Raw genomic sequence first — 12,806 nt, forward strand, 5'->3', positions numbered from 1 at the left:
ATAATTTGGAAGAACTTGTGCATTACATGCATACGAAGCCAATAATATATTTTACGAAAAATGTATGCCAAAACAAAGTGTATGCATTAACTTCAGAAATATTGCTCCATGTACCCTTGCAAACGAAATCATTTAGTAATTACCATCGCACATATGCTAAGAACTGTGTGCTTTGGCTAATAAAGCAAACATTAAAACAACAACTACCAAATGCATGTTCCGTTCTTTCATGCCTATATGGAAGTAATATTAACAAATCTATTGTATTTGTTGACTATAGCAAATTGTCGTAAACCTGGAGACTGTGCACTTAGCAAAGAAAATAAGAAGGATTTTACTATATATGTCCTATGTTAAAGTTAAAGTTCCATTATAAATATTATTAAACTAAATTTATTACGATGTTTGCAATACAATTGAAAACTTTTATTATTCTAGTGCTGCTAACCAGATGAGAATTGTAATTTTTAAATACTCTATATACGTATAAAATAATGATAAAAAGAAGCTACATTGAAACTCTTCAGATATATTTAAAATTTAGGAAACTATTTAATATTGCAGATTAGTGATCGGTAGTGCTTTTTCAGTTATTGCATTTTACTAAAAGTACCTTTTGTTTTGGTTTTCTCGTTTCTGTGCTACGTGCTGCTTTGTGGCATATTTTATTATTTTTTGTTGGTGCTGACTTGTGCCAAATTTTTTATTTTTTTATTGGTGCTGTTTTGTGTCACATTTTTTGTTTTCTGTTGGTGTTGTTTTGAGCGGGTTTTATTTAGTTATTTTTTCTTTTTTTTCATTATAAATAATTATATATTTCACATAATTATTATAGACTATATATTAAATAACTACCTGTATCTTGTTTAGTTAGCAACGAATGTAGTCATGGAACTCCCATCCGCACCTTTGCTTCAAAAAAACAACCCAATCTAGCTCCAAAGAACGACTTAGGCTAGATGAGGCCAAAGTTGGCGAACAAGCCAAAACCAATAAAGTTCTGAGAGCAGACAACTCCCGGCTTCTTCTTCGAAGTGCATTGTCCACTTCGAACGTTTATACTTTTGTTTTATCGACAGCGATCTTAAACTTTTACAAAACCATTGTCTTAGATGCTTAAGCCGCGATGGTGCCAATATTCGTTAAGTTGACATCTTATGTATATATTTATCTACTCTTTTTATGCTTGAACCATTTATAGTAAATCTCGTCCCTTTTGCTTATTATCATATATTGTATTTTATTACAACTTAATTTTAGTCCATATTTATTAAATTTTCTTATAATATCGTTTAATAGATTTTGTAATCTCTCTAAAGAATCCATTAACCATAACTCCGTTTATTCCATCAAATAGAGTTTTATTAAATATCGTTTCGGAATAAATATTAAATAGCAAGGGTAACAAAATGCATCCTTGTCGAACAATGCGTTTTATTTGTAGTTTCTCTGTGAAGCAGTTTTGCACGTTGGTTCCAGTACAAATTTGCAATTATTCGAATATCACTTTCGGCTAATTGACATTGCCATCTATATTAGTTTTTCATGTTGAACTGTATCGAAGGCTTTTCAAAATCAATAAAACAGAAAAATATGTCTTTGCTATAGTCTCTACTTCTTTCAACCAGGACTCTAATTCCGTACAACGCTTCTCGTGTCCTCAGTCCTTTCCGAAATCCAAATCGTAAATAATTACTACTAACGGAATATAAATTTTGCGGTTCAAACAATTAGTAAATTTGATATATATTTGACTATATATTATTTTATTTAAGTATATATTTAAAATAATTATTGAAAAAGACAAAAACATTTTTTGATATACATAAAAATTTAAAAATTTTCGAATAATTCAAATTTTATTGAAATTTTTAAAATTCAAAACAAAATATACAACAAAACAAATCTTGTCAAAGGTGAATGCCATCCAATGAATTTGGAAGATATATTTATGGTGCACATGGAAGTAGTAAAGCAGTGCAAATATTTACACAATTTGCATATTAATCCATTTTATATTGTATGTATAACACTATTTGCATTATTATCTTGATGTCTGATCCACAAAAGTTCAATGTCATTCAATAAAAAAACAAACACAAAGAGCATCAAATTTAAAAATGTATTAAAATAAAATTATTAATAGTAAAAATTATAACAAAATAAAAAATTACAATAATAAACTTACATTGAGGCAAATTAACACCTTCCGCACATTTGGAAAAGAAATATTTTGCGAAATTTTATTTAAAAAAAAATACAAATAATTAGAAATGATTATATTATTATACAATCAATTGCCATAATAAAGTAGATCTATAAAACACTGTTTTCGGGTACCCATAAAAAGAGGTTCCCTGGTGGGTGCAAGCCACCAATTTACTGTTTGGTTAATGAAATAATTTGTTGGACGATTTATTGGCTGCGATATGCGTTGTGCGGGTGTTAATGTGAGATTATTTAAAAAAATATTTTTTTAAGTATATAGTTTATTTTAAATATTATAAAATATTTTTTTTATATTTTGATTTATGTTTTACCATGGGATTTATTTTGTGAATTAAATCTTAGCAAAAGGGAAGTACGTTGCGATTGTTTTTAAAAAATATTAGCAGAAAATTATGAACGCGAAAATATTCATTATGAATGAGAATTGAAAGTAAAGTTTGTGGGTTAAGTCTTTTGTTTCAAGAAGATAAATATTTTTAAAGCTGTGCTTTTTCTAAGAATTTATTAAATAATATATAATAGATGAGTTAATAAAGTTTACTTTAATAATTAGCATGAAAATATGTATTATATCTTTTATATTACAGTAGTTTTGTTATTCGTTGGTTTCTTTATAACAAAAGGTAATTTAAAAAAAAATTAGTAGTTGGCATAGGATATGAAGGTTTTCTGAAGATTGCATACTATTTACACAGATAAAAGGCGAAGAGGTATAAAAGAAAAAGGTTGCATTTGAATTTAACTGTCTGAATTGACAAAAAGTCTCAATTTGGGATGTTTATACATTTAGCAATGTAAATAGATAAAGATTGATTAATCCATTCATATTGTTACTAAGCGTAATATTTAATATCAAGTATGTTTAGTCCATAACATTTCTTAATTTGATTTTCTTTTTTAAAAATTATTAAATATTTCAATTTATAAAGTGTTTTTATGAGATAAGTTATAACTCTATTATTCTCCAATTTGCAGATATTGTAATAAATATCAAATTTCCAATCAAATCGCAACTGGTTAGCATGTGCTAGTGGTGGCACATGTACCTTAACATTAAACTCCAAATTCTCAATTTTTCATGGCATGCCGCTTAACCGGTGGCAACCGTTTTAATCGCACGACAAGAACTGACAAGATTGGAGACAAGTGACCTCAGTGGCCGCGCTCAGAAATTGTCTGCACATAAATGCTTCTCATCCATCTGGTTACAATTTAAAGTTGCTGAGTTATATGCTTTTTGGATTTTTTTGAATGTGATTCCACCAGTTTTCATCTTTGTTTAATGGCAAATGGGCAAGTTTGTTTTTTAATGTCTAAATTTAGTTTTCCAAAAAAAAAATAATCAGTTATTAATTTTGAGGTCACATATCTTTTGCAGTCGTAAGTGTTAAAAATTTTTATTCTTTATCTTAAAGTAAATAATTCATATCTACAATTTTATTAAAGTTTAGTTCTTAAATAATTTAATACATATTGAATAGGTCAACGGAGATTGCAGTATGTTTAAGATAAGCTAAGATAACTTTATTCACCTCCGTTTTAAATTATGTTGAAAAATTGTTTAAAATCAATAAATACTTAATTAAAAAATCAAAAAGGTGTTAGAAAACTCGATTGCACATAATAACAATTATTTTAATATCACATAAAAACGTTCTTACAGAAAACTTAATTAATTGACTAAAATAAAATTTGTATATCAATAAATATAAAGTATACATACTAGTTTATTTTATAGTTTTTTATGTACTCTATTAAATCTCTTTTAGATTTTCGACATTTTATTTAAAATGTAAGAAACTGTGGATTTAATATTATTTAAATTGAGCTGATTGTATTGAATCTAGTTATTTATTTTAAAGTTGAAATGAGTAAAGAGAGAGATATATATGTTTACTTACTGTCTACAATGACAAGTAATTTAATTTCAGATCTTGCGTTAATATTCTGCAGAGTGATAAGAGTGATATCCTGCTGCAAGGCCAAGGTTCCTGTAAAGCTAACATTGACAAGATCTTTTTACTGATGGACTACGTCTAAAAATATAGCATAGTAACTTAAGTTAATTATACAACATTGTTGGGTGAATTGTATGTCATAATTCTGAAAAGGTTTTCATTTGGGTAGTGTCATATTACTGTAGTATATCAACTAAATCAACTATGTTGATATCAACTATGTTGATATCAACTATGTTCTATTTTGAATTAATTAACTTTTTCCCTTATCACCAGGTCTAGTGACCGAGTAAATCTTTTTAGCAAATGTGGAGATTTTTTTGTCGTAAAAGAATATTTTAAATATCTTGACAGAATGCAGTATTTAAATGGATTAAAGGAAGTTAGGACATCGTTAAATAAAATATGTCAATTTGAGAGTAGAATATGTCCAACAAAAAACAATACAAAAGAAGTGATTTCGAACATTCCTTATGGGTATGAACTTTTTTTTTGAGATAATACACGATTTTAAAGATTATAATTAATGATATTTTAGTAAAAATTTGACTGTATTTCACACGAAAAATAATATTTGCTAATGACCATCTATTCATTGCATAAATACTTCAAAAATAAGTAAATCATTTATGTTAGGAAAAAGCAAATATATTCAACGTGGTTAATAAAATTAAACAAATCAGTATCCTACAGGATATTAAAAGCGAAAGCAGTAGATGTATTTATAGAATATGTTATTGCTTATGCAACAATTTGTATATTAAAACTGCAACAAATATTTTAATTAGTCTAACAATAATCACTGTTTTAAGGTGCATGTAGACATGATTACTTTATATAGCAAATAATCACAATAAAATGAAAATAATAATTTATAAATATTAAAATATAGAGTGATTATATTATAATGTGATACTATTATTATCAGATTATTATTCCAATTTAATAAAATTGTCAATGAGTGAGTTCATACAACTGTAAAATGAAAGATTTCAGAATGAAGAAAAGAAAATTGTATTTATTTTAAAACACTAAGATATCACAATGTAATACATGGAAAATAATAAAACCATAACTTAATTTTATCATTGAATTTTTTTAATTTAAATGAAACATTGTATCTCTTTAAGTATACGATGCTTCTTTACTAATAAATAATCAGTTACCGATACGGTAATAATAACATATTATATATGGATAGCTCAGTGGACCTTCATTATTCAATCAATAAACTTGACACATTTAGAATTTTTCCTCTTTTAAGCAAATCTTTAATATGTACTTACTTATGTAGATAAATAAAAATTAATTATTACTAATATAAATAGAAGACCGTTTAATTCTGCACGACATATGATATGCTAATGATTTATTTTGCAAATGAAGCTGAAGGCTGAGATTGTAATAGAACTACTTAAAGGCAAAGGTAGAAGGGCTTTAATTTATTATTTATCTAAAAAATATTTTAAAAATTACCATGAAGTTGTGTAAATATAAAATGAAAATGAGATAAATATTTTAAAATATTAAATATAATTAATTAAAAACTAATTATGAAAAATAAAATAACTATATATTATATAGCATGAATTATATTAGCATGAATTTTGAATTCATGGTCTTGAGAAAAAAATACATACCACATATGTTAAAATTATTTGGTACTAGTAAACATCAATTTGCAGCTAATCTAAGGAGTAAAAACCTTGAAAAACAGAAAAACTGTTTCTACAAAAACAGGAAATGAGCAAAGTTTATTAAATGTTCATATCTACGAATATACTAGAATCAATGTAATGATTTCAATTTTAAAATAAAAGATCGTACATATTCACAAAAACTACAATGAAGCATCAATTGCCTACTACTGCAACTCTAGACACCAAATTGCAAAATGATGAAATACTTATTAATTACTAATAAAAAAAAATTTATTCCAACTTTTGTCATTTATAACACTTCCTTTAGAGAAGTTTATTATAATTTTAAAGATCTTTCAACTCAAATGTCTAATAGAACAATTTAGTCGCTTAATAGTAATATTAATTCTTGTTGGAAAAGTCCTATATTTAGTTCCACAAATAAGACATATTAATAGATCAATAAATTCCCATAATACCAATATAATGTTTATATAGTATTCTATTCTGAGACCTTTCGTCACATAATCTTTTGACAGAAATTTCTTCTACTTTGAGTTCTTCGATGATAGTGTAAGATACATTTTGGCTTGAGTACGAAATATTTTCTTAGTATCTATTTTGATATGAAGAAATTACAACTAAAAACGACAAAAATAGCTTCTTTGTCGTCATAAGAAGCATAGCTTTTGGCAAAAATAATTAATTTTACAACTAAAAACTTTCTGATTCAGAGTTAGTTGATAGAAAACAAATATAGTTTATTCAAAAAAATTAAATATATTTAAATACGATTTACACTATTGTGGTACTAACGATGAATAATGATATAAGTCAATTTCCCTCATGCAAGTATCTTAATTTTTAAAATTTTTTTCGTTTGAAACTAAAATCTCTAGATGAAAGAACTCGATTTTGTCAAAGTTTCATATGCTTTTAGAGTTTTTTACATTGGCGATCAATCAAATAAAACTAAAAATAATAATTTATTATTAATAATAATAAAAAATAATTTATTTCTACATCTTTGAAGTACTCAAATTTCAATTTCTATATTGATTTAAGTATAACATGATCAAGATCGCCACTTTCCCCCACTCTCTACATTTATACATCTGATATTCCATTGTTAGGTCCCTCGACTTTGGCGTTATATGCTGAAGATACGTGTATGTGTATGTTATACTCAGACAAATGTGGAGACAGAATCCGTCAACAGTGAGAGTGGGTGATATGGTGATAAACTGGGAGGATAGCGTTAAATGTCTCGGCAACACGTTGGACAAACGATTCACATGGGTTAAACATGTTCAACTGAAATGAATTAGCTGTGCCAAAATTCTTCATTACCTCCAACCGCTATTTAGAAATGAAAACCTCAATGCTAAGAACAGGAAACTGATATATAACCAAATAATTTGTCCGTCACTTTTATATGGTTGTGTAGCGTTAAGCAAGCTTTCAAAACACTACTATTCACCAGTTAGAAATTGCACAAAGTCAGGCTCTGAGAAGACTTTTCAAAGTTCCATGGTACATCAGGACGAATGACATCCTCAGGGACCTCAAGATTGATCCCATAAAAAAATACATAAAGGATAGAGCCCTGAAATTATTTGCGAAATCTGACAGACTTACTAACACCGCGTTATCAAATCTCAGAATGGTTACAGGCTCCTCGGGGAGATATGCAGATCTGAGGTCAATTATTGCTTAGTCTAATGAAGTGATGAACAATAATCCAGTCAAGACGCAAAGAGGGGTTTTGTAGAAACCTCGCAGTTAATAGAGAGTAAAAGTGCTCAGGTGCACTGACTCAACTCAACTAGTCTCAACATAGAAGATCATTAAATAATGAAATTAATGCTTAATACAATAGTGCAAAAGAAGTAAGCTGCTGCCTTTTAAAAAATGATCAAACGCAATTCTATAAAACAATTGGAGTAAAAAATATATTAGAATTAATTTTATAATTTTTTTTTTCATTTATGTGAGACAAAATATGCTTCGAAATTATAAGATTTTAAAAAATAACACGATCCAAGAAAAAGAGCCATGGAACTTATTCGTGAGCTTTAACTGTATATAAGTTAAGTTGAGCATTGTGTACATGCGTGAGTAAAGTGAAAGGATTTTCTTCATAAATGATATAAATTCAATTCAGTAGGGTATTTTACTCGTTAGATTTAATTGTTTTAGTATATGTTGCTGAGGATTTCTTTTTATTTTTCAAAATACATTAATAATATTATTTTAATGCATGTAGTTATAGGTCTTGCGTAGTTAACGATTGCGTGTTTACTAAATTTATGTTATTAAATCTACATAGAAGGCTTCAAGCAATTTATATTCAAATAATTTTTTTCAACATTAACTAATATTTAGGATTTAATGCAATCATTTCAAATGTGATTATACCTACATATAAAAGTAAATTTTTTTTTTCTCCCAAGACTATTGCTCTACTGTTGAAAATTAATGTAGATCAGCTCCAGGCTTGTAAACAAAACATTAAATAAACTTACAAGTTAACCATCTAAGCACAATTAACACAGAAATGCCTTAAGTAAACAAAAATATTAGCAGTGGCAGCCGCACATGTCAAATAATGTAAAGGTTGCAGAGGTTTTTACGTTATTAATTGCAGTGTGTGGCTTCATTGTAGCCAATTTGGTGCTGAGGCACATGACAAAATGTTTAGCACTACCTAGGCCAACACTTCAAACGATTTGATATAAAAAAAAAAATAAAATTACTATTTAGTCAGTTGTAGATATATGTATATATGTGAACAAATAAGAAACTACGTATGTAAATATATCTGTACTGATAGGGCCAGTCTCGTCTGGTCAAAGACGTTGCTGACTTTGTAATATCGAAAGCGAGTTTAACGAGTAAAGATTAAAAAATAAAAGAGATAATTGAGAATAAAAATATATTGAAAAGAAAAAATTGATTGCTATTAACACGAAGACGTCATCATTGAGATAGTTTTTTTTTTGTTTAGGTTTGCCAAAAAAACAATAAAGCTGCGAAGAGCACCAACAGGTTAAACGTATGCTTGCGTACAACATTTTTGTTTTTGTATAAATTTTTTCCAAACAAACTAAAACATCTTCTGTGAGGTTGTTTGTTGCTAACATAAACTTACAACAGTACAAATATACAATAAGCGGCTATGCTAAATTAACCAAAAAACAAAAAATATATTAAAAAAAATATTTAAGAAAATTTTATATCTAAAAAAAAAACAACTAAATTTTGTTGCTTTTTTTAGTAAAAAAAAAATTTTTTTTTTTAACTAAAACAACTTGCTTGGCCAGCAGCATCTGAATTGCGCTCTCGATCGTACCGATCTTCAATCGGTCAGAGTGTTACCAGTTGTCGCCCAAGCAAAAACGTGCTTGAACATCTGCTCTGAGTATATATAGAAAATCTATAGGTTTTGATGGTTTAGTTGGTATCCCACACTCGACCTAGAAGTGAAGCCAACAGAGTTTAATACCTCAGCTTGTCAGCTCTATTGACAATTTTTTTGGTCAAATCAAATCGATCAAATTCAATTGCAGATTGAATTCTGATACGATCCCATAAAATCGGTTTAGCAATAAAGGATTAACAATATTTGCCAAATAATTGGATACACGCAAAACGCAAGGATTTTTTATATATATAAAAACGCGTACAACAATCCCAATTTAGTGGTTTAATTGTGCTCAAAATGGTAATAAAAACTTAATTAAAATTTAAATGTATAAAAATTTTTATATAAATTAAATATAATTTGAGTGAATGAAATTGTGCAAGAATTAGTGCAAAAGGAACTAAAGAACAAATATAACAAAAATTTTATGAAATCTAAAGACAAATTGCGAAAATATTTAATTTGCAACAAAAAAGATATTAAAATATTGCAGTTAATGATGATTTTTTTTTTAAATATTAACAAAATTTTTATTTTTTGATATATGTGTTAAGTGTGCCATGCTGTGAATTAAGAATTGTTTTAATATTTGTTAATTATTGCTGCCGCTGTTGATGTTGATGTTGCTGCGTTGTGCAGAGAATGTCACCTTAGCTGACATTTAGTAATATTTGCACATTTGCTAGTGACAATCAACATGATTTATGCTAATTTTGCAGATTGTGTAAAAAAAATGGCCAATGAAGTTGTGCAAATTAAAAGCAAAATAAAAAGAAGGAAACTATTATCTACTTAAGTAGTAGCAAAGACAATGTCGAAAGGGATTAATTGCATACAATTAATTGCATGTTAATAAAATTAAAAATCACTAAAGATACTTTCAAAACTATATTTCAGTTAAAAAATCATTTCTAGTGTTCTAACGTATCACATCCTTAATGAAATATTTGATCTTAAATTTCTGACCTTGACTCAGTTGCCTGCAGTTTGATTTATAATATCAGCGCTTCACTTTCTTAACCTTTCATTAACATAGTTTCAATTAATGCAATTATTTACTTGACACATATTCATGCCATGGTGTTAATATAAATTATTAAGAGTTCAGTTTCAGTTTCTGAAGCGATTGCAACTAATTTGCATCTAGCATAAAAAAACAATTTGTTAACTTCTCTTGCTAAAGCAAATATATTTGCATAAAATACATTTATTTATAATATAATTCATCTGCAATTGAATTTATTAATGACCGAGGGTTATTAAAAATTGTTCATATTCCATGTATTCTAGCTCAGCCATCAGACGATGATGTCTTGCAATTAAAAATACATAAACTCATTCTTGTTCGTTGCAAATGCAAATTTTAATTTTCTTTTTGCTTTAGCTGCAGATATATTTATTTAAATAAAATTAAGTCTGACATTTAATTGACATTTTTAGGCAATTACAATAGCTAAAGTCTGCAGCTCATTATTTTTTGTACCTTAACTTCTAATGCATACGCATGTGCATACTGCTAACGCATTAATTGTGAATATAAAAAATACTATATTTAATAGTTCATACAGGCAATTAATAATTATAATAATTTATTTGTTTATTTAATTGATTATATATATCATATATTTTAAAAATGTTCGATTATTGTTGAAAAGAAATGTTAACGCGGCTGGTGTCATTGCTGAACGAAAGACTCAAGCAACAAACTTGTTAGGCGTCATCGAAGAAATTTATGGTCGTTCTTGGCTTTAGGAGCGTATTATAAAATTCCAGTTATTAAAATATAAAATATATCAATTTAGAATGCAATTAAAATTTATTTATTTGTTTACTTCAAAGCATATACAGAGACTTGTTGAAGAAGGTTGTAAATATCTTGAAATAAAATCAACTTATTTTTTAAAATAACTATTTCTTCTAGTGTAAATTTTGAAATTTATGCGAATGATTTCGGCATAACGTTAAAATACTATGGATTCTGTTATACAAAAATGTGTAGACAGAAGTATCTGTTGATGCATTATAATAATATTTTTATATTACACATTAATATTGCAGAAGTTGAAATTTCAATTTTATAATCTTTGTTGTTTCATAAAAGTCTCTTTATTTTAAATTCATTTATTCATGCCTGTAAACTAAAATTTTTCATATTCCATTTGATATAGATACTTTATCATGGATAATTTTTCTCAAGTTAGATAAAGGATAGATAAAAAATTTGGTTGTTTGAAGTGAGGCTAAACTTCACTAGGTCCATTGACTGCGAACGTTCTGAATATTAAACTTTTCAAGTAAAGCTAACTGATTACTTAATCAAAAACCTTAAATAAAAATTTAAGTTATATAATTACCTATATAATTAATAATGTTTCATATCAATTTTTAACAGAAGCATCAAATTATTTTGTCATTATTATTTTCTCCTTAAACCTTTTCTTTGCATATTCGAACAAATGAGTATTTGAAAAAAAAATATTATTTAACCTTTTGTGTATTACAGACCTTTTAATGTTATTAACAATTTCATTCTAATGTTAATACTGAGCGTGTCCTTGAACTATTTAAACATAGAAACTCGTCGTATGTTACACTTTTAAGTAGCCACTTTGCCCTTTAATGAGCAATGTAACTTAATTAAGCAGTAGCCATATTATCATTAATCAAAATTATTACTATTTTTAGGAGTACTAAATTATGAATTATATTAATTAATGCTAATAGTGTCAACATGTATATTTTCGTGTTTATTTTGGTATAACAAATTTTTAAAATGTTTGTGTTTCTACTTACAAAATACAAAATCAATTAAGAGATTTAAATTTCAATGGTCAGTTGAATTGAGGCTGAAAATGCTGGTTTGAATGGCAGCTTAATTAGATTAATTGATTGGTTGCCAAAGATGCGCCTATAAAAACATAAATAAATAAAAAAATATATAAATACAAAACTAAGATTTCATTAAGCAATATTTGTGTTAGGTTTTTTAGTAAAACATTTATAATTGATTTTAAAATTATTTTAATTGATTTTTGTTCATTTGGCATTGTAAAGTTACTTCGGTAAAAGTGCTTAAAAGATTAACTATAAAGAGTTAAATAATTTGAAAATAGTAAACATGATCTTTAAAAGTTTGAAATTTTAAAGATTTTAAAGAAGAATTTTAAAATCATTTAAAATTCTAATAAATTTTATTTATTGGATAAATAAAATTATGTAATATTGTTTTTAACACCTTTTATAATTTCCGCTTAACAATCAAATTTTTAAATTATAAAATTTTTGAGAGTAGAATATCATTTTTTTTATAACTGTGTCGTTTAATTATTAATTAAGAAAATAAACCACAATTAGTAAAATAAAATAAGTACAAAAGACATAAAATAAAAGTAAATAAAATAAAATACAATAAAAAAAAATAAAATAAAATAAAATAAAATAAAATAATATAAAATAAAATTAAAATAAAATACAATACAACAAAATGAGATAAACTGGAGTAAAATAAAATGAAATGATTTAAAAAGAAATTAAAATTTAATAGAAAATAATAAA

General features: G+C 26.5%; 1 protein-coding gene across 1 annotated transcript in view; it reads right to left on the bottom strand.

Moving 5' to 3' along the window:
* The window catches only part of LOC119667792 (sodium- and chloride-dependent GABA transporter 1-like), a 347,748-nt gene that overhangs the window by 187,260 nt on the left and 147,682 nt on the right, over nt 1-12,806 (bottom strand). The window lies entirely within an intron of this gene.

The sequence above is a fragment of the Teleopsis dalmanni genome, chromosome 1, assembly GCF_002237135.1.
Source record: "Teleopsis dalmanni isolate 2A chromosome 1, ASM223713v2, whole genome shotgun sequence".
In the NCBI taxonomy this organism is placed as follows: domain Eukaryota; kingdom Metazoa; phylum Arthropoda; class Insecta; order Diptera; family Diopsidae; genus Teleopsis; species Teleopsis dalmanni.